At 37.9% G+C, this 27745-nt stretch overlaps 1 protein-coding gene across 8 annotated transcripts in view; it reads right to left on the minus strand.

Moving 5' to 3' along the window:
- The window catches only part of PLAGL1 (PLAG1 like zinc finger 1), a 164638-nt gene that overhangs the window by 52621 nt on the left and 84272 nt on the right, over positions 1-27745 (minus strand). For 3 of the 8 annotated variants that reach the window (XM_030853288.3, XM_070043525.1, XM_030853278.3), the window contains exons 1-2: positions 13131-13443; positions 8782-8851 (exon numbers count right to left, since the gene is read on the minus strand). The exons of 1 other annotated variant lie outside the window; for it this stretch is intronic. The gene's annotated coding sequence lies outside the window, so the exon portion shown is untranslated. Of the gene's footprint in view, positions 1-8781; positions 8852-13130; positions 13444-13782; positions 13830-27745 lie in introns of those variants that run through there. 4 more of the 8 variants (XM_060283274.2, XM_060283273.2, XM_060283278.2 and 1 more) reach the window with 3 other exon arrangements.

Here is a 27745-nt window from a genome sequence, read left to right on the forward strand (position 1 = left end):
TCTCTACCTGTAAAAACAATTACAGGAATAGGGATACTGGCTTCTAAACAGCTGAGAGCTTCCAACATAAGATTCACGGAATAAACATGGACTTCAACATATACAACCTTTGATCAATCTTCCTCTTCAAAATCTTGCAACCTCATGGACCAACAAGTTTCTTCTTCCTCTTTCTTATTTTAACTGAAGCAAGCATAAGAGGGGGCAAGGAATTTAGGTGATTATAAGATATTTTGAATTGCCAACCTAATAGAGGAAATCAAACGTTCCTTCTTTTACACACACACAAGATACCATCTACTCTAATTTTTAAAAATCTGAGTAACATGTTTACGCTTTAAAACTAGAATGCTTTCCATCATCTACTCCTTCGACAATGTGGGGAAAAAAAAACTGGGATTAACTGAAACAGGTTAAGTCACTACAAAACAAAACAAAACAAAAATTCCTAAAGTGTACTGGCAAAATTTATAATCTGCAACATCCAAAGACGGATCTGTATTATCTTAATAATCCCAGAAAGGTATCAGAAAAATCAACAATTTTCCTATATACTATAGATTTTTAAAATGTCACAGTGAATGATGCTCTACATCACATCCTCTGAGAATATGAACATCTTTCCCCAGATGTTTAAAAACAATTCTCTAGATTGCAGTTTTAAACATCTCTTTGATGTGACACGGTATTATCCCTAAAACATATGACACTGACTTCACGCTTCACAGAAGTACAGACAGATTTAACACAACAGCTCTACTTCACACAAGCTCTCAAAATCTCCAGCAGGAGCTAAACTAAACTAATTGCATTATGAAAACTCTGGTTATTCTTATGAAATATATGGCAGAGAGTGAAAGCAGCATGAACACTAAAGCAGTTTATATTCAGTCCCAATATTTTACTGCTGCATGCATTTCTAGAAAACCCATTGTTATGGACTGAATTGTGACCCCCAATATTCCTACGTTGAAGCCCCCAATGTGACTGTATTTGAAGATAGAGCCTTTAGAAAGATAATTAAGGTTAAATGAGGTTGAGGATGAAGCCTTAATCCAATAGCACTGGTGACCTTAGTAGAAGACAAAGAGACACCAGAGACCACTCTCTCTCCATGCACACACTCAGTGCATAGAGGAAAGGCCATGTGAAGACACAGCAAGAAGGCAGCCACCTGCAAGTCAGGAAGAGAGCCTCATCAGAAACCAAATTTGCTAGCACCTTGATCTTGGACTTCCAGACTCCAGAACTGTGAGTACATTTATGTTGTTTAAGCCACCCAACCTGTAGTATTTTGTTATGGCAGCCCAAGCAAACTAATACATCTACCCTTCTAGGATATTTCAGAGTATTTTCCCCCAGGAATGAAAAAAGGAAGGACACTCAACACTGGGTGGGTCCAAGCCTTAATTATCAAACAGAGACCTTTTGTTTCAAGGTCTAGCAATACTAAATACTTCCTATGAAATGAAAAATCTGCATCTACTAACTGCATTAGTGGTAACCAACAGTAAAATTACCTGGAATCTAGGGGGCTTCCCTGGTGGCACAGTGGTTGAGAGTCTGCCTGCCAATGCAGGGGATACGGGTTCGAGCCCTGGTCTGGGAAGATCCCACATGTCGCAGAGCAACTGGGCCCATGAGCCACAACTACTGAGCTGGCACGTCTGGAGCCTGTGCCCCGCAACAAGAGAGGCCGCGATAGTGAGAGGCCCGCGCACCACGATGAAGAGTGGCCCCCGCTCGCCGCAACTAGAGAAACGCACAGAAACGAAGACCCAACACAGCCAAAAATAAATAAATAAATAAATAAATAAATGTATTAAAAAAAAATTACCTGGAATCTAGACCTCCAGTCTCTTTTCCAAAATATAAAGGATGAGAGATGTTTAGGAGCTAACCAAGACGAAAAGATGTTTCATTTGGTCTCCCTCCCACCATAGTCCACTCTATTGTAAGACCTGGGGAGCCACGTCTTTCTTTAGATTTTCTTGATTTAGGATTTCATTACCTCCCAACTGCTATGATGGCAACAGTGCCATATAAAGAAGAAACACTGGTAATTTGAGAGGAATTTTAACTAAAGGTTCGAACATTGGTCTCACTAAGAAGTAGCTAACCCCGTCACTACTTGGTACTCTTCCTGTTAAGTAGATCTGGGAAAGTCTTCTATCACAGGCCTATATGTCTGATTATGAGGCTGCCATTAGAGGTAGCTGAGAGTTAATCAAATATCAAGCACTTACAAAGTGCATACAAATAGAAGCTATGGCAACGACAGCCAATTCTCCCCGATATCCGTTCTTCCCTTATTCCTTTGTAATATAATCTCTGAATTTTAAAAGGGCAGCTATACTGAAAAAAGTGAACCTTGACCCTTATCTCACATCAAAACAAAAATCTGAGATAGATCATAGAATGGATCACAGACCTAAATGTGAATGGAAAATGAATACCTTCATGACTGTGGAACAGACAAAGATTTCTAAAGCAGGATACAAAACACAGTAACTATTTAAAAAATTGATAAACTGGATTTGATTAAGAACCGTTCCTGAAAAAACATCACTAAAAGAGAAAACAGAAAAGTCAGACTGAGAAGCTATTTGCAATATACACATCCAACAAAGGACATTTTCCAGAATACAAAGAATTCCTACAAATCAATAAGATGACAAACAACCCAATAAAAATGTGTGAAAGACTTAAACAAGTACTGCTCCAAAAAATATATCTGTTTTTACCTTACCAAATTAGCCAAGATACACGTGAAAAGGTGCTCAACATTATTAATAATGAAGGAAATGCAAATGAAAACCATGAGACAGCATCTCACATCCACCAGAGGGCTTAATATGAAAAATAATAATATCAAGTGCTGGCGAAAATGTGGAACTACAGTTGTAACTCTCACTGCTACCAGGAGTGTCCATTTATTCATTCACTGTTGGTAAACTGTTCGGCAGAATTCACTGAAACTAAATACACGGCTGTTCTGTGACTTAATTCTAGTCTTACATATGCTCCCAAGCGAAATACTACAAATGTCCACCAAAACATCTGTGTATGACTATTCATAGCAGCTTTATTTATAATAGCCAAAATCAGAACACACCCACACATCTATTAACAGAATGAATAAACAAATTGTGGTATATTGATAGAATGGAATGCTAATCAGAAAAAATATATATGAGAAAGAAAGAATAAACTATACATGCATCAGCATGGATAAATTTCAAAACAACTATGCTGAATGAAAGAAGTCAGACACGAAGAAGTACATACTACTTGGTTACCCTTAAAGTTCAAGAAGAGACAAAACTAATCTAGAGTGATGGGAATCAAAAGGGTGTTACTTCTGGGGAGGTGCTGGCTAGGAGGTGCGTGAGAGAATTTGCTTTTTCTAGATGGATGTAATATTGTCTATCTTCATGCAGTAATTATACAGGTAGTATGTTTTTAGAAAAATCATCAAGCTGTTTATTTAAGATTGGCACACTTTATATGCTCGCCCCACACTCATGTATTTTACATCTCAATAGAAAAAGTACTTCACAAAAGACAAGCAGACTATTTTTACCTAGTAAAAGTTATTAAGCAAATGCAAAATATTCTTCTTCAAAATAAAACAAATTGTGCTTAAGTTTCTATTTCACTTACCCCCAAAATAAGCTAAAATTAGATTATCAAACCTTATTCATTAGTATCAATGGAAACTTGGAAGGAAAATCCAAAGAAAATAGGAGTACATCGGTTAGTCCACAGCAACTAACTTAGTCACTGAAACGATGACTCCAAGTAGCATATTAGTAATGTAAGTGAAGCAATTTCAATGATGTGTTTCACCAAAAATACATCTGTTTAATAATTTTATTTAACTATTTATTTTTAGTACCAAGGTGGGATGACATACAAGAAATCGCAAGAGCTTTTGAATCAGACAGACCAGTTTTGCCACTTACTAACTACACTGGTGTTGGGCAAGTTTCTTAATCTCTTTGATACTGAGTTTCTTCACAACTTAAAAGAGAGACAATAACACTTTGCAAAACTGTAGCACGATTACAGCAGGTATTTAAGAGTGGTAGCTATTTAGCAATAGCTCTTTGTATGCAAAGTATCATGGCAAGTACTGGAACCCCATCTCTAAGAACCTGACCAACTGGAAGTGACATTTAGATATAAAGATTGGTGATGAAGGAAATATTTTAACAAGGGCTATAGATTACAAATTACAGGGTTCCTATCTAGCTAGTAGGACTGTGGAGTGAGTATTCTCTGAACAGAGCCTAGAAGATTTTTGGGACATTCACTTAAGACAGAGGAAATGGCATGAACAAGCATAGCCTGCCAAGAGCATTTCCTGGCAAGAAAAAGCATAGCCTCAAAAACAGTGCACTGACTTCAGGTTCTAATGAGTAGTTAAGACCACTTGTGCCGCTGGACTAATTCTGAGGAGTAAGACTATAAGGCTAGTAAAGCCACTTGGGACTAAATAGAAAAATGACCACTGTCAGGTTAAGAAGTCAAGGACCTGTTTTCTCAAATCCTGGGATGTCACTGAAGGATTCTTTCCAGTGGTCATTACACATGATAGGAAGGGAAGGAAAATCTCAATATGGGTGGAAATAGCATAGAATGATAAGGACCTAATCCAAGATGCTGAGAGGAGTGGAAAAAACAAAGATATTAGAATTCAATTTTATCAACTACTTAAAAAGTAACAGAAATTGAGTTTCCCTGAATGATTCAAGTAGGCCTAACTTCAACTTTTAAAATGATCTTGACTGTCCCATAAGCTCCCCCAAGAGCAAAAACCATATCCCAAACTAGAAAAATACATTGCCTAGCACATTGAAAGTGCTCAATACATACTGTTGGCAAATGAATCCTTTTAAATATTCCAAACATTGAAACCTCTACGATAATACAATGTTCAAGGTAAAACATGTAGGAAAGTTAAAAATCATTTTTCCTTCCTGCTGAGTGGCCATTTTTCACAATATACGCCAAGTTTTGAATTTGCTCAATTTAATATTTTAAAAGATTCATTTGCAAAAGCTATCTCTATCTCTAGCTTTACCAAAAGAGTCAGATAGAAATTGCTCTAGAAAGTTAGGAATGTTGCCACCTCAGTTGCTAAGCCCTTGTGTAATTTATATATATATTTTTAGGAATCTATCATTCATTGTGTCCTTTGCTGTGGCAAAAGAACACCTGCTGTATGACTCATGAATATTACATGAAAAAAATTAAAGAGTAAATTAAATCCAGGTCATATATGTAAGTTTTATCCAAGAGTACAAGATGATTTCATAATAAGATAACTTGTATAATTATTAAAATAATCAAAATAACTTACCACATTAAGAAATAAAGAAAACAATGAGTACTTCCTAGGCACTAAGCACAATTCTTAGCCCTTTCTACATATTAGTTCTTTTAATCCTCTCAGCAACCTTCTATGGTAGACACTTGTTATCTACATTTTATAGATGAGAAATTTGAAATATAGGGAAGTTAAGTAATTGTCCAATATTACACTGTAGCAAGGAAGGGGCAGAACTAGGAGCTGAACTCAGGCAGGCTGGTTCCCGAGTCAGAATTCCAGTTAATAAACATAGAAAGAATAAAAGAAATGGAAATCACCACTAGAATACCACAATAATAACTGCTACAGGCAAGGTCAGTTGAATGCTAAAATTAATGAGCAAAACTTTAAGGAGAAACAGGACATTTGCACAACCTCAAAATAAATCCCTCAGAATATTTATTAACTATTATGGTAGTTTTAATATATACTCACAAATCATTTGATATTTTTCCCTCTCCTTCCCTTGAATGTGAAAAAAGAAAAACAGAACTGTTACAATGGATAAGTCTGGCAGACACTACCTAAACTGTGTAATCAAGGTTAATGTGTTGATATGGATATCATGTGCCCCCAGATATGATGCAATGACACAACATCTCTGTGGTATTCTTCCTTCAAAGTCCATAACCTCAGTCTAATTGTGAGAAAACATCAGACAAACCCAAATTGAGGGACACTGTATAAAATACATGGCCATTACTCTTCAAAAGTGGCAAGGTATCGAAAAACAAGAAAAGACTTAAAAACTGTCACGGATTAGAGCAGATTACGTGACAAGGAAATGTAATGTGGTATATGGATTATGTCCTGGAACAGAAAAAGAACATTGGTGGGAAAACTGGGGAAATCTGAATAAAGTCTATAGTTAATAGCATTGTGCCAATGTTAATTTCTTAATTCTGACAAATGCACCATGGTTATGTAAAATGTTAACATTAGAGGAAACTAGGTGAAGCATATATAGGAACACTCTATACTACCTTTGCAACTCTCTTGTAAATTTAAAATTATTTCATAATTAAAAGTTTTAAATTTTGGTACACACTTGTGAAAACAAATTTCAGTAAACCAGAAATAGAAAAATTTCTCAATCTGGTAAAGAGCATCTACAAAAAATGTACAGTAAACATCGTCCTTAAAAGTGAAATATTCTCCCTTAAGATCAGGAAAAAGTAAGGATGTCCATTTTAACACTTCTGTGAAATACTGTTCCAGTGTTTCCAGCCAGTGCAATAAGGCAAGAAAAAAAATGAATAGAAATTAGAAAGACAAATTTTTTTTTTAACAGATGACATGATTGTAGCTTTAGAAAGATCTACAAACTACCAGAACTGAAAAGTGAATTTAGCACAGTCACTAAGTACAAGCTCAATATACAAAAATCAATTACATTTCTATACTAGCAAGATGGTTGGAAAATAAAATTGAAAAAAAGATACCATTTATAATAGTATCAAAAAACTCAAGTGGCTAGAAATAAATTTAATAGTGTGTAAGTCCTCCACAGTGAAAAACATAAAACAGTGCTAAGAATAACTGAAGAACTTACTCAATTAAGAGATTTACCATGTTCATAAATTGGAAGATTCTATTAAGATGTCCATTCTCCTAAAGTTGTTCTACAGAGTCAATGCAATCCCAATCAAAAGTCTGGTAGACTTTTTCTTTAAATAGATGTTGACAAGCTCATTCTAAAATGTGCATGGAAATGCACAGCACTTAAATAGCTAAAACAATCCTTAAGAAGACCAAAACTGGAGGGTTTACAGTACTATATGTCAAGACTTAGTATAAACTATGGTAATTAAGAAAGTGCAGTACTGATGAAAGAATTGATAAATAGTTTAAGTGGAACAGATTAGAGTCCAGAACAGACCCAAATATGTGATCATCCATTTTTAACAAAGGTCCCACTGCAATTCAATGGAAAAAGTAAAATCTTTTCAATAAATGTGTAGAGTAGCTAGATGACCACCTGGAAAATAAATACTGACCCCTGCCTCACAAAATCAACTGTAGATAAATCAAAGACCCAACTGTGAGGACTAAAACTATAAGGCTTCTGATGGAAAACAATAAGCAAATGTCTTCAGGACCTTGATGGAGGGCAACAACGAAGGTGGAAGAGAATTCTGTGGTCAGGGTACAAAAAAGCACTAACCTTCCACCCTCCACCCACCCCCGCCCCCCCAAAAAAAACACTGATAGACTGGACTTCATAAAAACAAATCTGTTCATCCAAAGGCATTATTAATAGACTAAGTAGGCAAATTCAGACAGGTAGAAAATACTTGCAAACATGTATCTGATAAAGGTTTCCTATTCAAAATACATAAGGAACTAAAAATCACTAACAAAAAGATAGCCTAATTTAAAAAAGTGGCCAAAAGATTTACACAGGCACTTCATAAGAGAAATCTGAATGGCCATAAAAGATATAAAAGGATGTTCAACATTATTAATATTCATGGAAATGCAATCAACTTACCCAAAGACCATCAATTCAGCTCCTCGGTATATATCCAAGAGATATGAGTATATACATTCACCAATGGCAGTTTCAAGAACATACATAGCAATTTTATTTATAATGGCCAAAACCTGAAAACAACTCCCATGCTTATCAACAAGAAAAAAGGATAAATTGTGGTATATCCTTATAATGCAATACTATAGAAGATACATCACTCAACTTTTTCTGTAAAGGGTCATATAATATATAGTTCAGGCTTTATGGGCCATATGGTCTCTGTTATAACTACCCAACTCTGCTGAATGGACATGGCTATATACAATAAAATTTCATATATGAAAATATGTTATGGGCTGGAATTGGCCCACAGTTTGTCATCCCTTGCAACTTATACATGCAATGTGCATGAACAAAAGAAAAGAAATATAGAAAGAATAAACTATATGATTCCATTTATATGAAGTTCAAGAACCCGTGAAAATAATCTATGGTGATAGAAGTGAGGAGAATAGTTGACTAGGGGAGAGGAATGGCTCTATGGATAGAGACAGGAGGGAACTTTTGCAGGGATGAAAATGTTCTGTTTCTTTATCTGGGTGGTGATCACACAGGCATATACATATGTAAATTTCATCAAGCCATACATTTTATTCTTATGTCTTCATTGTTTTAAAATTATAGTTCAATGTGAAGAAGAAAACAAAAATTAGACAAAGATCAGAATACAGATCTGAAGAAATTATCTACAATTCAACAAGATCAAAAATATGTATAATATATAAAAGCGAGATTAAAAGACATGGACGACAGAATGACAAAGTCTAACAGAAGTCTAATCAGAGTTCTTAAAGGAAAGAATGGGAAAAATGGAGGACAAGCAACATTGAAAGACATAAAAGATAAAACTTTCGAGAACTGATGAAAAACAAACCTTAGAGACAGGAACACAATAAATCCAGGATAAATGAAATGTCCACATCTAGACACGCTCTGTCATAAAACTGTAGAAAACAAAAGAAAGAGAAGATCTTAAAATCAGGCCAAAAAAAAAAAAAAAAAGACAAATTACCAACCAATAACAGTTATTTGAACTAATTCTAACATTGAAAGTAGAAGTCAATGGAATGTCACCTCCAAAGGGCTGAGAAAGATACTGCCAACCTGGAACTATATGTCTAACAAAACCATCATTCAAGAATGAATGCAAAATAAAGACATTTTCAGATAACATTTGCCATCAACAGTCCCTTAATAAACAAGCTTGTAAAATATATATTTGAGGAAGAAGAAAAGAAAGATCTGAGATGCAAGGAGGAATGACAAAGAATTCATGAAAAGAAAAAACAGTGATGTCAAATTTATAGGAAAAAAAATCAAAATGGAACTAAACTCTGGAAGACAACAACATTTAAGCTGGGAGATTAACTGGTGTCAAGGCAACTCATGCTTCTTGAATTATTCAAAACAAGAATTTTAAAAAAAACAAGAATTAATAAACTTTATATTAAGTTAGTATATTAAAATTTTGAAAGAAACCACTAAAAGAAATAAATTTGTAACCTTCATACTAGTCAAGAGGAAGGAAAATGGAATAAGAAAAAAACCAAAAGGTGGCAAAGAAGAGGAAAAAACCAGTAAGACAGGATAAAAACAACCCTAAAAGGTAATGCTAACTTTCATCCTAAATATATCAGTAATTACACTAAACTTAATTGGACTGATAGACCCAGTTAAAGGACAAATTGTCAGAGTGGATTAGAAAAAACTATGAGGTTTTACCTATTTGAAAGAAATATTCTAAGCAAATGCTAACTAAGGGAAAGGTGTGACTAGGAGATTATAAAACAAAATGGATTTTAAGGTTAACAGGCATTTGGGTGAGGAGGCGTCACTATAGAATGACAAAAGGTCCAATGCACAGAGAAGAAAGAGCAATTCCAAACTTGTATGTACTTTCAACTTTTATAAAGCAAAGTTGACAGAACTATAAGAAGAAATTGAGAAAATTCATTATTTTACTGTGATATTTTTATTACACCAATCTCAGTAATTGACAGATCAAAGAAACCAAAAAATTGGTAAGGTTAAAAAAGATTTGAACCTCACAGTATTTATGCTTCATCTAAGACATATACCTACCTTGCCCCAAAAGTCTGTGAATATATATTCTTCTCAATCATTCAAGGAGCAGTTGAAAAGCTAAGCATGAGGCCGTAAAGCAATTCTTAAATTTCAAAGAATCGGTAGCATAGAACCCTCATTTGCTGACTACACTGCAAGTTAAAAAATCAATAACAAAAGGATAACTCATAAAACTTTCCACATTTGGAACTAGAAAATACTTCTAAAAATCTCAGAGGATAAGAAAAAAAATTATAATGAAAAAATTTTTTAACTCTTAGAACTGAAAAACATACTACATATAAAACAAAAGAAAATAAAAACTGGTAGTATTTGCAGAAAGAGACAAATCAATGACCAGAGTACAGAATCCAGAAATGAGCCCAAGCATTTCTGGGAATATGTATATGACAGAGGTGGCACTGCAAATCTCTGGTACTGGGACAATTACCACATGGGAAAAAGCAAACACATTAATCTTGATCTCATTGCATAAATAAAATATGTTCACCTATATATACATATACATGTCAGGCAAATTAAAGAACTAAATGTAAAAAATGCAAACTTTAAAACTTTTAGAAAACGTTTTCAAAATATATTTCCTTAATAGTAAAGAACATCTTAAGACACAAAAGCACAAAGAAAATATTGTCTGCAGTTTATATAACCATCAAAGGGTTTGTATCTTGAACAATGTTTTCTGATAGAAATTTCTGCAATGATGCAAATATTGTTATATAATATAGCACAATATAAAATAATACAGCATAATAAAATATAAGAGCCACTAGTCACATGCAGCTACTGAGCACTTGAAATGTGGCCTAGAGTGACTGAGGAACTGAAATTGTTGAAGTAAATATAACAGCATGTTAGGTTAGCATTTTAAACTCCTTGATGAAGGTCAATGAAGGTCTGTTATGTTTTCATATACTTTTCAGTAATTAATTTTTTATAAAGAATTTGATTTTAGCTTATATTCTATATGAAACAATTTCAATTTTGTAAAAAATACGTAAAAGTCGCTTTTCAGAAAGCAAGCACAGTAAAATGTTCACAGTATTATCTGTGAGTGATTTTTATTTTCTTCTAAATATTAAAAAAATTATTAAAGATTTAAAAAAAAATTTAATGAACACTGATGCATCCACAACAGAGTTTTGATATTATTTAAATTCCCTAGGTACCTCTTCCTGATCATGACTTTTCTTTTTTTTTTTAAAGAAAAGCTGGACAGCTTCAGGTTTCTTCATTTTGTGACACCCATATTTTAATATACTTTGGGGGAAATTTAATATACAGACATTATATGTAGCATTTAACAGAGAGTTATAAAGCAAACACCCATGTCACCACTGCCCAGGTCAGGAGATAAAGGCATTTTCAGCATCCCAGAACCTTGCAGCGTGTCCCTTCACATTCATATTCCCCCTCTTCATCCCCAGGAGGTGACCACTAACTTGATTTTTATGGTATTAATTTCTTTACAATTTTTCTTTACTATTTTTAATGCCTACACATGCACCCCTAACAACAGCTTTATTTCACCAGGTTCTGAATTTCACATAGATGGTAGTCTTCAGCAACTTGTTGTTTTTTTTTTTTTTTGGCTCAACATTATTGAGACGCATTTGTGTTAAGACACAAAACTACTTCATTCACCACTGAACTGGGTGGGTTCCATTTTATGACTGCAGTATAATTTATCTTCCTCCTTCAGATGGACATGAAGGTCGCTTCCAGCTTTGGGGTTTTACAAATAACACTATAGTAAACCCTCTTGTACACGTCTGCTTTTGTATATGTATGAAAATTTATCTAGGGCAGTGGCTTTCAAACTTTTTTGACCATGACTCATACTGAGGAATGACGTTTTACATCATGACACACATCTGTGTGTGTATAAAACTGAGAGAAAAAAAGAAAAAAGAAAAGTTTCATGAAGCAAATACCCTATGACCTGAGACACATTCTGATATTTTCTATTCTGTTAGTTCGTGTTTTACAAATTCTGATCCTTATCCACTTAACTGATTTCACGACCCACTAAATGGGCTTCAAGCTTTGAAAAACATCATGCTACAGGATAAATACCCAGGAGTGGAACTGCTAGGACGTGCAGCACGGACGTCGGATGTTGTCAACTTTTCTAGATCCTTAACTTTAAGTAAATGTTCTTATCTAATTTACCACTCTATAACTTCAGAGCTAAAAACTGTGAAACATCAGCTCGTTTTATCTTTTCCTTTGGTCGTTAAACAGTATTAATCACTTACCATGTGCTAAGTATCCACTGGGCTCCGAGCGAGACTGATGGGTTAATACACAGTGGGGGGGGGGGGGCGGGGGGGAGGACATAAGGGACCAGGACCTCAGTGAGGCCCCAGAAAGCTCACAGGAGGGGCCTCCGATCCTGCCTGGGGAGGGAGGGGTTAGAGAAGGATTCCTGGAAGAAGGAGGACCTAAGCTGAGTGTTTCTATTTTTAATTTTTATTGGTTTCCTAAAACATAAAAGTAACACATTTGTTGGGGGGAAAAAAAAGTCAAAATTACAGGAGTATGTTTATTAAGAAGTAAAAAAACCCCAGCACTGCCCCTAAAGTTTGATGCTGAGACTAAATAACCAAAGTTGCATTATCAGTTATCCTAGGAAAATTTTAAGAGCCCACATTTTAAAACAGTCTTAAGAGCATACCTGATAGGGTCCCTAATACTAAAGCATAAAGCGAGTCACATTTTCCATAATGAATGTAAACGCAAACATTTCATGTTTAGTCACATTATTACTTTTCACAGACTTTTTTCCTGGCCTTTTAGCAAGGTTAGATTGCCAGGTTTCAAAAACCGAGGTCTATTTACCGCATACCAACTATACACGAGCGCTTCAAAAAGTGGCATTAAAAACGACCAGGCGAAAGAATTTGTTGTTCGAGCCGACTTGGCTTACCCGGTGACAATTCGTCAGAGTTTCACACTTCGTCCCGAGGAGCCCCGGACCCCGTCACGTACACGGCGCGTCGGCACCGGCACACCCTCCCGAGCGCGGCACAGAGCCCAGCGCGGTCCTCGCTCCGCGGCAACGCCGCCACCCCGCCGTCCCCAGGCCGGCCGCGGCCCCACGGCCCCCGAGCGCGGCCGCGAGCCCCCTACACCTACCCTGCGGGGTCCGGAGCCCCCCGGAACTCAGGCGCGGCAGCTCGGGCGCGCCGCCTCCGCGGCCATGACGGCGACCCGGGGAAGCGCCCCGCGCGCCAAGGCCCGCGGTCCGCCGGGCTGGGAGGAGAGCCGCCCCGTCCGTCCGTCCGTCTGTCCGCCAGGAGAGTGGGGCCAGAATCCGCCCCAGACGTGTCTAAATCAAGGCTCGGGGCGGTACCGACGGGCTGAATGACAAATGGCAGATGCCGTGGGCTTTGCCGCCCTCGGCAGCCGCGAGGATGGCTGCGCCGAGGAGGCCGCGCACAGGCGGAGCCCGGGAGCCGGAACGGCGCGTCCGCGAGGAGGGCGCTGGGGCCCCTGGCGGGGGCGTCACGTGGCAGGAGGAGGCCCCGCTGGGGAGCCAGGGGGTCGGCGGCCTGGGCGGAGGAAGAGGACAGGCGCCCAGACGCCTGGCCGATTGAGTCATCCGTGTGGGCTAAGCCAAGGTCGCCCAGGTGCAGAGCTGGCGCAGGTAGACCCGAACCAGCCCGAAGCCCCGTACCGTATCGGGGGCTGTTCACTTAAGTCACCACCAGGATGAACCGCCCAGAGCCAAATCATAAACGAGAAACACGACAGATGCTAGGAGAACACTGCAATAGGCCAAACTTACCTCCTATTCTCCTATTCGTGCCGCGTGGAAATCATGGCAGCCTAAATGTGCCCACTGAATGTGAGCCAGGCACTGTGCTAAGCACTTCACAGGTAAATAAACGTAATCCTCACGACCACCTAGTGAGCAAAACTGCTCCTCCCGGTCTTAGAGCTGCAGAGACTAAGGCGCAGAAAGATTAGACGGAAATTATTTTATAGCTGTGGAATCATTCTGCGTATGCTTTAAGTAATTTTAAAATGTTCTTTGGATTTAAGAAAAAGAAACAAGCAAATCTCCAGCGGTTGCTTTCTTCCCTACAAGGAACACGTCCCTAAAAGAGGCCTGTAAACACTAAGTAAAAAGACTTAAATGTTTCTAGGCCTTAATGTAACATGGAGTTCACTACAGGTTTCAGACAGTCCCATAGCTCTGAAATATGATGTAAGAACATCTCACACTTCTATCAATCTTCACCGCTATCTCCGGATTTCCATCGCTTGTATTACTTCTGGCTTACCAGTGCTTAGTACATTTACAACTGCTCCACCACCTTATTCTCCAAGATGGTCAGTCTTAATTCTATACTTAAATGAATTCAGTGTTCATCATAACATATCCGTTCCTGAATTATTTTTATTCATTGCTTGATGGACTGCTCTTTTGCAAGTTGTTTTCTTAAGGCGCGCTTATAATGTTTTATCTGCTTTTTATCTCTACACATTAAAAAACAACAACAACAAAAAAAAACGGAGCGAGGCAAATATTTTGGATTCACACCTTCCTTCAACACCTAACAGAAAAAGAAGGTAGCTGCTTCACTGATTTTTGACATCATAGATTTCTGTGGAGAGAACTGAATCCTATGTGATTTTCCCTGGGAGGTGATTTGATTTTTCTGCTTGGATGCCTGAAGAATTCTTTATCATTAAAGTACCCTGTATATCCTTAACTGGGCTATGTCTCAGTGTCAATTATTCTGTATCAGTTTTTTTCCCCCGAGTATACAGTATGATATTTTAACTTACAGATTCCATTCTTCTTAGTATAGTATCCCATTCATATTATATATCTGAATAACTTTATCTTTCATTGGTTGGCTTTTCTACTTCACAGTCACCAGTTGTTCTTATACTTGATCTTTATTTTCCGTATCCATCTTCTTTTGATTTGCATTCACTGTGATTCTCTAAAAAATTCTGTTCATTGGTTTTTCTAGCTTATTGGATTAAAATTATGTTCTTTTGAAAATCGATTTTCTCAGCTATGCAATTTCCTTTTTCATCACATTCTCATATTGTCCTTGAACTACTTTGTGAAATCATACTATTTTTTCTGTTGAGTCAAACACATAAAAGGAATATAAATTTCTGTTCCTTTGTTGGGTTTTCTTCCAGACTTGGTTCTTCATCTGTCTTCTGCATGCTATTTTCCTTGCTTCTCACCCCCATCTCCCATGTTATAACATGTTTATACAACAGCTGTGACATACCTTTTATCTTGCTTATCCTTAAACGTTAACAACAGACCTTGTTTTTGCACTAACATACTGAGAGTGAATTCCCGGTGCACTTTCCTCTTCACCTGAGATGTGTTTGTCTTCCCTATCCAGAGCTTCAGTTTTAGGGCTGAGTGTTGTTTCTATCTACCTTTTCTGTGACCTGAGGGTTTTAGGTAGATGGGGGATTGCAGAACTCTGATTGAAGCTGAATACAGAGCTTGCTGGGGAAAATCAGCCATCACTTCTGAGGTTCCTTTAAGTCCTCACCAGTCCACCTTCAAGCCAGCCAAGGGAATATTCCATGCCTATAAGCTTCAGTTCATTTGCCCAGTTCAGCACAGTACCCCAGAAGGTGGCAAACTGTCTTGCTTTGGTCAAGATCCAACAGTGGTATGTAAAGGTTCCCTGATGTTTCACAAGGATGTCACTGACTTCTTTCCCAGTTGGAGGACATCTGTGAAAATTCTCAGGATTTGGTCTGATCATCTTTTTCCTCAGTATGTCTTGCAGCGGGGTGGAGGAACATAGACACCACACACCTGCAGACTCTTTGGCACCTTTGCTTTGCCATCACTTCTCACATTTTACATCATAAGGTTGTACTTCTTTGGTTGCGGTAGGTGAGGATTTTGTTTGTTAGTTTTTTGCTGTTTTCTCTGTGTGGTTTAGGGTTTTGATTTTGATTTTTTTTTTTTAGTGCTTCTTTGTCCCATGTTTATCCACAAGTCATCAGTCAGACTGTCTCTCCTGTTGGTAATGAATTATATGAAAATCCTTTTCGACCTTTAGGTTATTTCCACAAAGTTCTCTTGGAACATGAATATTTTGACCAGGCAACTGTGACACCCTCCTTTTCTCCAGGCCTTCCCTCAGTGACACATGCCTTGGCATTACAATGTGCCCCAACAAAGGTTCTAGAGCAAAGGTTGTAAACTCAAAGCTCTATGGAGTTTAAAACAAAAAAGAGCAGGATTATAGTAAAGTGAAAAGATCATTCTTTGTGTAAGGGGCAGATTCTATACAGCTCAGGCCAGCATTGCCAAGTGTATATAATTTTCAGGAAAAGCATGGTATATAGTGTTTCAATATAAAATTCCTTAATTTTGGAAGCACTATGGAAGCCAACTGAAGTATCTCTCAAGGCCAAATTGGACCAGTGAGTTACCAGTGTGGTCCCTGTTATAGAGAACCATTCAGGATAAATTTTACGATCATGGTTTTTCTCTTCCAAGTATTCTGAGATACAGTTTTGTTCTCCCGACTCTTCAATGACTTCCTAAAATGTCTTTAGCAAATATAAAGCAAGAAGATCCATGCTGACATATTTACCATTTGAAACAATGTGTCAGGACCCAACACTTTCACAAACAGGTGTCACTGGAGTAACAGCTATGATCATACTAAAATTAATACAATGAAAGCAGAGAGTCTATATAGATTATGACCATGTTAACAAAATAGCAGGAAAAAAGATTTTTCAGTTGATGCAGAAAAGGCATTTGACAAAATCCAACACCCATTCTTGGAAAAAAAAAAAAAACAACCCTAGGAAAAGAATGGAACTTCCTCAACCTGATACTGGATGTATTTGTTTCCTATGGTTGCTACAATAAACTACCATAAATTTGTGGCTAAAACGAGAAATGTATTCTCTCACAGTCCTGGAGGCCAGAAGTCCGAAATCAAGGTGTCAGCGAGGCTTCACTCCCTCTAGTGGCTCTAGAGGTGAATCCTTCCTCGCCTCTTCCAGCTTTCGGTGGCTGTTGGCATTCTTTGGCTTCCTTGGCTTCCTTGGCTTCTGGCCACATCACTCCAATCTCTGCCTCTATTTTCACACTGCCTTCTTCTATTTTCACATCGCCTTCTCCTCTATGAGTGTCGTGTGTTTTCTCCCATGTGCATCTATCTTATAAGGATACTTGTCATTGGATTTAGGATGCACCTGAATAACTCAGGATGATCTCTCTTCATCTCAAGATCTTTAACTTAATTACATATGCAAAGACCCCTTTTTTCTAAATAAGGTAACATTCACAGTTTCAGGGATTAGTATTTGGATGTATCTCTTGGGGATCCATCTTTCAACCCTCTTATAATAGGCAAATTCACAGTCAGCTTTGTTGTGGAAATTGACAAGCTGACTTTAAACTTTACATGGAGATGAAAAGAACGTAGAAGAGTAAAAATGAAAAAGAGAAACAAAGTTGGAAGACTTACACTAACTGATTTTAAGGCCTACTACAAAGCTACAATAATCAAGTCTGGATCATACTGGCTTAAGGATAAATGGAAACATATATTAAGTCCAGAAATAGACCCACAAACATGATCTATTGATTTTGGGCAAAGAAACAACATAATTCCATGGGAAAAAGATAAATCATATGGGAACTGGTTATCTGTATGGAGAAAAAAAAAAAACTTACACTTAACATCATACACAAAAATTAGATCACAGACCTAAAAAAATATGCAGGAGCTTATATTACTGCCCTGTCCAATATGGTAGCCACTAGCCATATTATTGAGCACTTGAAATGTGGCTGGTCCAAACTGAAATGTGCTGTAAGGATAAACTATACTCCAGCTTTCAAAGACTTAGGATAAAAAAGAATGTAAAATATTTCATTAATAATTTTTATACTGATTACATGTTGAAATGAAAGTATTTTGGACGTACTGGTTTCAATAGAATATATGATTTAAATTAACTCCAATTGTTTTTTAGTTTTCTAATGTGGCTACTAGAAAAAGTTACATGTGTGGCTCACATAATTTCTGTTTGACAGCACCATTCCAGAAGAAAACATAGGAACAGGCAAAGATTGTTTGGTTAGGATGCAAAAAGCAATGACCACAAAAGAATAAATTGGTAATTGGATTTTACCAAAAATAAAACCTTCTGTTCTTCAAAAGAAAGCATTAAGGAATTGAAAAGTCAAGCCACATACTGGGAGAAAAATATTCACAATGGATATCTCTAACATAGAACTTGTGGGACTTCCCTGGCGGTCCAGTGGTTGAGACTTCACTTTCCAATGCAGGGGGTGTGGGTTTGATCCCTGGTCGGGGAGCTAAGACCCCACATGCCTCATGGCCAAAAAACCAAAACATAAAACAGAAGCATACTGTAACAAATTCAATAAAGACTTTAAAAATGGTCCACATCAAAAAAAAATCTTTTAAAAAAAAGTATTAACATAGAACTTGTTAGAGTATTTGAAGAACTCATACAACTCAATGATAAACAACGCAATGAAAATGTGTAAAGACTGGAAAAGACACTTCACCAAAGAAGACATATCTACGGCTGATAAGCACATAAATGACTCTCAACATCATTTCCTCAATGACTAACAGAAATTAAAATTATAGTGAAATACCATCCATACCAACTGGAATGACTAAAGCTTAAAAGACTGACAATTCCAAGTGTTGCCAACAAGGGAGAAAACGAGAACTCTCAGACACTGTTGGTGGGAACATAACACAGTACAACCACTCCGGAAGACTGATTGAAAGCTTCATATAACGTTAAACATACACTTACTGCATGACCCTGCAATTCTACTCCTAGGTATTCATCCAAGAGAATAACACGTCTACACAAAGACTTATACATGGACTCCTCTGGAGGGGCAGTGGTTGAGAACCCACCTGCCAATGCAGAGGACATGGGTTCGAGCCCTGGTACGGGAAGATCCCACATGCCGCAGAGCAACGAAGCCCTTGCGCCACAACTACGGAACCCACGCTCTAGAGACTGCGAGCCACAACTACTGAGCCCATGTGCCACAACTACTGAAACCCGCACGCCTAGAGCCCGTGCTCCACACCAAGAGAAGCCACCGCAGTGAGAAGCCCGTGCACTGCAATGAAGAGAAGCCCCCAGCTCGCGGCAACCAGAGAAAGCCCACGCGCAGCAACAAAGACCCAACACAGCCAAAAATAAATAAATAAAATAAATGTATGAAAAAAAAAGACTTATACACAAATATTCCTATTAGCCCCAAACTGAAAACAACCCCAAGGGCAGTGATAAAATGAGCAAACTGATGATCATCTCATAGATAAATCTAACAAACATGCTGAGTAAAAAAAGCTACACATAAAAGAAGACATATGTACTATGTGATTCCATATATGAAATTTGGGGGGGGAATCTAATCTACAGAGTGACAAAAAGCAGATCAATGGTTTCCCAGGGTGGGTGGAGGGGAGCATGAGGGAACCTTGCAGGGTAACAGAAATGTTCTATATCTTGATCAGTGAGATGATTACATGGAGATACACATATATATATATGTTATACCTCCCTGAATGATACACTTAAAATAGGTGCCTCTTGTTATTTATGGACATTAAACGTCAATGAAGTTTATTAAAAATTTTCTATTCTTCCTTGCATGGAATGGGGAGAAAGAAATTACGGGAGACTGTTTTTCTCTTCATCCACAGCAGTTTGAATTAGAAACACCTTCTGCTTTTTGTTGACTTTTTCATTAGTACTGCCTTGTACTTTATCAATTCATTTTCTCACCTGGAGGATTTAGGCGGCAGAGATGAAACACAAATCCTCTGACTCCTAATCCAGTGTTCTTTCATTACACAGTGTGCATTATGTTTAACAGATTTAAACCATAACAACTTTATCTTCTAGTAAACTCAGCTCAATAAATATTCAATAGGTGCCTCTAGATTTAATTTTCTCCAACCGAAACATAACACTTTCAAATACGTATAAACGTACAGTTCTTCTAAGGCCCGTGGCTTCTGGCCAAACTACCTCTCACTGGCCATAGGCTAGCCTCTCAACCTTCAAGTCACTTCTCCTTTTTGAGAGACTGTAACTCTCGGCTCACGGGATTTCTTCCCCGTTCCCTGCTCTTGTCGCTGTTTGCAGTGACTTCTTCGGCCAGGCATCACTTCCTCAAACAGCCCTCCATGAGAACATCTTTTTATATTTCCCAAAGCAACACTGACTAACGTCCATTTCTTTCTTCAACCGACTGATATTTGGTGAACGCAGTAAGCTCACCAGGTGACGTTTGATATATGTCAACATTTTTTACACTATGTGGCAAAGATTTTCTGTTACATGCATGTTGGAAAGTGCAACAAAATAATCATGTTGCTTAGCCATATATCAAAGACCGGGATGGTACATGAGATGGAAGAACACAGCCACTTGTGGCTCTCAAAGAAGTTAGTAAGGCTGGCCCACTGATTTAAGCAGCTATGTGTTTTCTGTTTCTATAGTAAAATGTACTGATGTGATTCAAATTATACAAAGTGTGGATATGAATTTTCAAGTTTTAAGTAGGAAAATTCAGTGTCTAGCTTGAAATGAAAATACCACATTAAAAGTGAAAAAAACAACCCCAAACTTTCACCTTTTATTAATAAGCAACCAGGACCAGTCAGAAGTGATTTAAAATAGAATCAATGGCATCAATTTTCATTCCTGTTTCATGTGGCATGAAAAAAACTAAGCTGACAATGATTGACCAAAGGCTGGCCTTTGGAGCAAAGAAATAAAAGCAGTACACAAATGCCAAATATTGATAGTTATTCTAGTTTTCTCTCTACTATAATTAAAATTTCATCATAAAATTCAACTGCAATAAGCAAGATGATACAAGAAATAGGGAAGGTGGTAGAGGCTGTTCATAACTTAGGAGTACTAGCCACTCATTTTAAAGTAAAAGGATATGGGAGGCTGACTGTATCTATTTATCTTATCTCTCTTCCAGACCTCCGCCAAAACAAGGACATCAGAGGAGAGACATGAGCTGTCTTGGAGAGAGTTCAATGAATTTTGAAAGACGAAAAGCAAATGCAAGAGCAGTAACTGACTTAGGAATGGAGAAGAGGCCTCCCCCCGCCTCGCCAGGGGCTGGACACTCAGCAGTGCCAGAGAGAAAGAAGTCGAGGTATGAGGCTGTCAGAAAAGCATTGGTTGCAAGTTTTTACTTTGCATACAGAACAACTGGGTGACCGGGTCCCTCCTGTAGTCAGGTAAACATGCCACCCCGACCCCCAGAGGAAACCAGAGAGTTCTTATCTGGATAAACTGAACTGAGAAAGATGCCGACTCCGAGAGCCATAAAGGAAGAGGATTAAAAGAGGAGAATTACTGAACATCTAAAGACTGAACGGGGGCACCATATATTATTTTGCTTTCAATCTATCATACACTTTTCATTAAAACTTTTTAAAAAACACTTAAAAATTAAAACAACAATGAACTGCCTTGCACTAATTACATAACTGCTTCATCCTATTCTTTACTGTTCATCTTATTTAAAATTTTCCTTTCCTTTTCGGAGTTAGCAGGCTGATAGCTTGAACTCTTAGTCCATGAACTTCACCAATAATTACACGTGATTATCAGAAGATATATTTTCCTCCTCCTCCCAAAATGTCCCCAGTGACTCTTAAGCTTTTGCTTTAACACATAAACTCCTACACCTTTACCCTAGAGGGTAAAAATGGAAGAATAGGATATTTACACAGTCTACATAGTTCCCAAGCATCTATCTCCCCACAAATTACTTCTTAATTTCAAAGGTGAAAACAGTAACTTTACAGTAAAGAAACCTACCAGATACCACCTCAGCCAAGTTATCAAATCTAGTATCGCCAATGATGGAACAAATCGAGTGCGCCTCGATGCAACACACTGATAAGAATACAACATAACGTCTGTAGTCGTCCTGCTAAAAACCCAAAATCCAAGTTTTACAACGAGGAAACGGACAAACCGAAACTGATGGATCTTCACAAAAAATGACTAGACTGTATGCTTCAAAAACATCAGTGTTATGAAAGACAAAGTAAGGCTTAAAAACTCTTCTAGATTAAATGAGATGAAAAACACTACACTGAAATGCAATGCTTGATTCTAAAAATCATGGATTGTTTTTCAAGCTATAAAGGCATCTGGAGAAACTTGAATATGGACTCTCCATGTAATAATTGTATCGTGACCATGTTAAATGTCTTGAGTATTATCATTGTGATGTGGTTATGAAGAATGTCATTGTTCCTAGGAGATAAATGCTGGGGTATTGAAGATTAAACAATCATAAAGTCTGACTTACTCTCAAACAGTTCAACAACATAATTATTATATATGAAAGTGTTATAAGGCAAACGTGGCAAAATGTTAACAATTGGTGAATCCACGCCAAGGGTACAGGGGAGCTCATTCTTTCCTTTTTTTTTATCTTGAAAAGCTTCAAAACCACAAAAAATTATTAAAAACACAAGGTCAGATTTAACCATCTGATTATGATGCTCCCATATTCTGTTGAGAAACACTGGGAAAACTCCCACAAATGAAGACATTCATGAAGACGGATATTGCCTGATATCGCCAGGTCAGCTCAATCCTATTTGATGGGTAGCTTTTCTAAACTTTCATCCCTCTCTTCAAACTATCTCCAACACCCTCACCACCTTTCTACTTCCTGGAAAGCTGAGGTTATTGAGAACAAACTCTCACCACCTTCCTACTACCTATGAGCTTGTCTATATCACCCATCCTGCCCCTTCTTTTGTCCAGAGCTCCTTCCTCCGTGTGTCCTGTAAATTCTCATGCCCTCCCACCTCTTCAAAAGCCTTATTCCATCAGTCAGCACCCATGTATCTCCTCAAACTCCCATCTTTAACTCTCCATTGGCTCTTCCTCCTCTATAAACAAACATATTAAAGTTTCTCCCAAATTAAAAAAAAAAATTAAAACCCAAATCCCAGATCACCTCCAGCTACATTTTATAATCCTGCTTCCCCTCCAAGCTTCTTGAGAGTAACCTCCACTTGGGCTTTCTACTTTTTCAGCATCCTTCATGCCTCAGTCTTGAACCCCCAGCTGTCAGCTATCCTGTCTCCATCACTACTCCATGGATGCCCTTCTGTACTCGGTAAGCCAATGGAAAGTCTTTTGTCTGGGGTCTCTCTGCAGCCTCTGGTGCTATTCCCCACTCCTTCCTGCTTGGAATAACCCTCTCTCAGTGTCAATGGTACCCTTCTCTCTGGGTTTTTCTCTTACTTCTCTGACCATTATTTCTGAGCCTCTTGGGAAGGGTAAGAGTTTCTACAAGGACGATTTTGCCAGGGAATTTCAACAATAGTCTCTTTCATAGGCTCCTGAAATGTCTTTGGTCCTCTGATATTCTCACTCAAAATACAACACCTAGGTGACCTCATCTAAACCAGCAGTAGTAGCAGCAGCAGCAACAAATTTATGCCAGGCACTGCACCAAGCACCCTTTAAGTTATATTAGTTTCTTTGACACAGCAATCCAAGTAGGTACTATCATTATCTACATGGTACACATGAGGAAACAAAGTTTAGGGAGGTTAAGGAACTTGCCAAAAATCTCTCAGCTAATAAGTAATGAAGTTCTAAACTCTCTCTTTCTGATTCCAGAATCTGTGCTATGCTACTCCCACAAAATCATTAAGATAAGACAACATGGGCATAATGGCAGAAGCCAGAAACAGAAACTAAATGGGTAATAGGACTTTCTGACTATGAGGTTTGAGTTTATAATGCATTGCACTAAAATTGAAGTTGAAAAGGGTCTCCACGTCCCGCATTTATTTGATAACACCACGGGATGGTGTAAGAGCCTCCACAAGTTCAATTTCATCAGGAAATTTTAGCAATTATTTTTGTACCTTTTGTGTTACTGTTCTAAGGTTTAATTAATATCTAAAATTATTCCATCTGTAGATAACCTTCAAGGTACTCTACCCTTACTCTCTGTGAGTCTAATAACTTGTAGTTTTCCTGTTCTGCCCTTTAGGGGACATTTTTGCAGGGAAAAAAACCCCGAGTTTTACAGAAATGGAATCTGCTTTTTAATGATGGAGTAACTACATAGAGGAAGGATAGAGAGAAATTCTAAACTGCCAAATTGTTTTCTCACCTACCCACAAGTGTACAAAGTTTATAATACATGGTAAACATGGAGTTCATTTCTATGAGCAGTACCTCTGAGACATGATCCAGTAGATTTCTGTCCTACTGTCATTTTAAAGATACTGACAGATTTATTTCACTCTGGCATGCCATCATAACAGTTGAGTTTTAGGCAGTGGGAGTAATAAAATTCCACAAAGAAATAAAAGGCTCTCGATGTCGGGATCATGCAGTTCTTTTCCTTTGTGAAAGCAATTAGAAAGGTAAGGAGATTTAACTGTATACTGGTAGCATTCCAGGAGGGTTTCAAAAGGTCAAGTGGTCACGGAATCATAGAACTGAAAATTGAAAGATACCCGCTCTCCGGAAGGTAAATTAATATTCCTCATTTTACAGATGAGGCCATCAAGACCCAGAGAGGCTAACTAGTAAGAAATGGAAAGGGAGTGGAGAAGGTAGCTGAAGAGGTGATCCAAGTCTCCTATTTCAATCAGGTCTGGGACTTTGAACTAGAAGTTCAGAATCACCCAAAAAACTTTTTTAAAACCCACATGCCCATGACCAGACACAGACTGGGAGAAAATATTTGCAAATCACGTATCTGATAAAGGACTTATAAGCACATATACAAAGGGTACTTAAAAGTAAACAATAAGAGCACGAGTCAATTAAAAAGATGGGCAAAAGATCTGAATAGACCCTTCACTGAAGGAGATATACAGGTGACCTAAAAGCATATGAAAAGATGCTCAACATCATTTGTCATTAGGGAAATGCAAATTAAGACAAGACACAAGTACACATTTATTAGAACAGCTAAAATCAAAAACTCCAACAACACCAAATTCTGCCAAGTATGCAGAGCAACAACCCACCATGCTGGTGGGAATGCAAGATGGTAGAGCCACTCTGGAAGACAGCTTGACAGTTTATTACAAAGCTAAACGTAAACATACCACACCATCCAGCCACCACCCTCCTTGGTATTTACTCAACTGATTGGAAAACTTAGATCTGCCCAAAAAACATGTACATGAAAGTTTACAGCAACTTCATTCATAATCACCAAAAACTGGTAGCAAGCAAGATATCCTTCAGCAGATGAATGGATCAACAAACTATGACACATCCATACGACAGAATATTATTCAGCAATCAAAAGGAATGAGCTACTAATTCATGCAATGACATGGAAGAATCTTAAATCGTATTGCTAAGTAAAAGGATCCAGTTTCAAAAGACTACGTACTGTACGTTTCCATTCATGTAACATTTTAGAAAAGGGAACACTGTAAAGATGAAAACCAGATTGAACTCACCAGGAGGTTGGGTAGGGAAGAGTACTGACTAGGTGAAGCACAGGAGATGTTTTAGGACAGTGAAGCTACTCTGTATGGTAATGTAGTAATGGACACATAACACCATGCATTTGACAAAACCCACAGAATTATACAGCATAAAAAGTAAACCTTAATGTATGCAAACTTAAGAAAAATCAACCAGGAGGTCAAGGGATCCCAGAATGAAATGCAGATTGTGATAAAAGAATCCACTGCTAATGTATGGCATAAATTCACTGAAGTGGGTTGAAGAAAAAGGGTGACGATCTACGTAACTTTGGAAAGGACTAAAGACAAGAGGAACTGTACATAAGGGCTGCACTCTAGCTGGTAAAGTTGTTTCCCATGGGGGTACAAATTAACAGTTCTGAAACCACATACTGGAATGAAAAATTAGTAAATAGATGGTGGATGCTGAGAGCCAAGTTTCTCTCACTGTTGGAGAGGAAGGTTACAGATGATAAAGAGCGGAAGGCTAGAATAAGCCATGTCATACTGGATTAGAGTCAGAGATATCATTATGAGCTCATGTTTAGCTAACGAAGATACAGATGGATATAGAAATAGTTAGAGATATGTGTAATACACAGGTTCATATTTCCTATCTCTGTCTGAGAAGACCCAGATGCAATGACATACCATAGCAAAGAGCACACCCAGTGCTCAGATCTTTCTTTCTAATAACATCCTCCGATAAAAGAAATTGGCCCCCTTGGAGAAACTGCTGATTCTACGGCTGGGACATGGAGTACACAAGATAAACCTAGAGCATCTTGTAAAGCCAGTAAGCAGGGAAGTGCTCAAAAACAAAATGATGATGGCAGTATCTCAAAGGGACACAGGAACCAACCTGAAAGAGTTCCCAATGACCAAAACTGGAACTATTTGAGCAACAAAATAATTCATGCAGAGTTGAATTACAATCCAAAGTATAAAATAAAACATCCATTTATATCAGTATGAGCCCACACTGATATAAATAAATAAATAAATAAATAAGGGAGGGAGAATAGACAAATCCTGTGTAGGAGAAGTCCTAATAATTTGTGTAGCCATTCTGCCCTCGAGGAGGTAGTGTAACCCCCACTGCCTGGGTGAGCTGCACACAGTGACTCCCTTCCAAAACGTACAGTATGGAAAGGGGAAGAAGGGAACACTGCAGTGGAGAAACCTGACAAAAACACCATCCCAGCCAGGTGATCAAGGTCAACATTGACAGTAGTAAGTCATATTCACAGCACGTATCCTCTTCCTTTACCTTTATGGTCTCCTTCCCCAAAACCCCAGTTAACTGTGAAGAAAACAAACCCAGGCAAACCCAAATTGAGGGACTTTGCACAAAATTCCTGACCAGTACTTCTGAAAAGTCATCAAAAGAGGAAAATGTGAGGTACTGTCCCCACCAAGAGGTCCCTAGGGAGATAAGAGGACTGAATGTATGTGCTATCCTGGATGCAATCCTGGGACAGAAACAGGACATTAGGGAAAAACTAATGAAATCTGAATAAAGTATGGAGTTCAGTTAATAATAGCATCTCATTATTGGCTCACTTCACAAATCATGACAAATATACCATAGAAATGAAAGACGTTAATAATGGGGGAAACTGGGTGCTGGGTATCTGGGAGCTCTCTTGACTACATTTGCAACTTTTGTTGTAAATCTAAAACTACTCTAAAATAAAAAGTATTAAAAAAAGAAAACACCACTTGCCACCTAAAGAGATTTGAATTCAGTCAGTCTGGGAACACTGCCACGAATAGAAGCCAACAGGAATACTAAGTAATAAAGGACAACAAGTAATGGACAAATCTGCCTCTAAAGAATTTCTCTAGTTTACTCTAGCTCCTTATTACTCATTCAATTCAATCATTCATATACTGATAAACATTTACAGAAGGCCTACTATGTGCCAGGAGCTCTGTAAAGTATTATCAACCAAAACCTAATAAGCCACCGTTTTCGAAACAGTGGGTCACAAATTACTAGTGGGTCATGAAATCAATCTAGTGGGTCACAACCAGCATTTTTTCCCTATTGAAATGAAAAGATAAAAAAAAAATCACAATTTCCATAATAAGGTTTTGCTTTGAGAAATTATTTTGAGTATGTGTGTGTTTGTCCTGTATTATGATGTAAAATGCATTTAATTTAGATTAAAGGCAAAAGAACTTGAAAGCTACTGCAATAAGGTATGTCCCTGGCCTCAAGGA

The sequence above is a fragment of the Globicephala melas genome, chromosome 14 (genome assembly GCF_963455315.2).
Source record: "Globicephala melas chromosome 14, mGloMel1.2, whole genome shotgun sequence".
NCBI classification, from domain to species: domain Eukaryota; kingdom Metazoa; phylum Chordata; class Mammalia; order Artiodactyla; family Delphinidae; genus Globicephala; species Globicephala melas.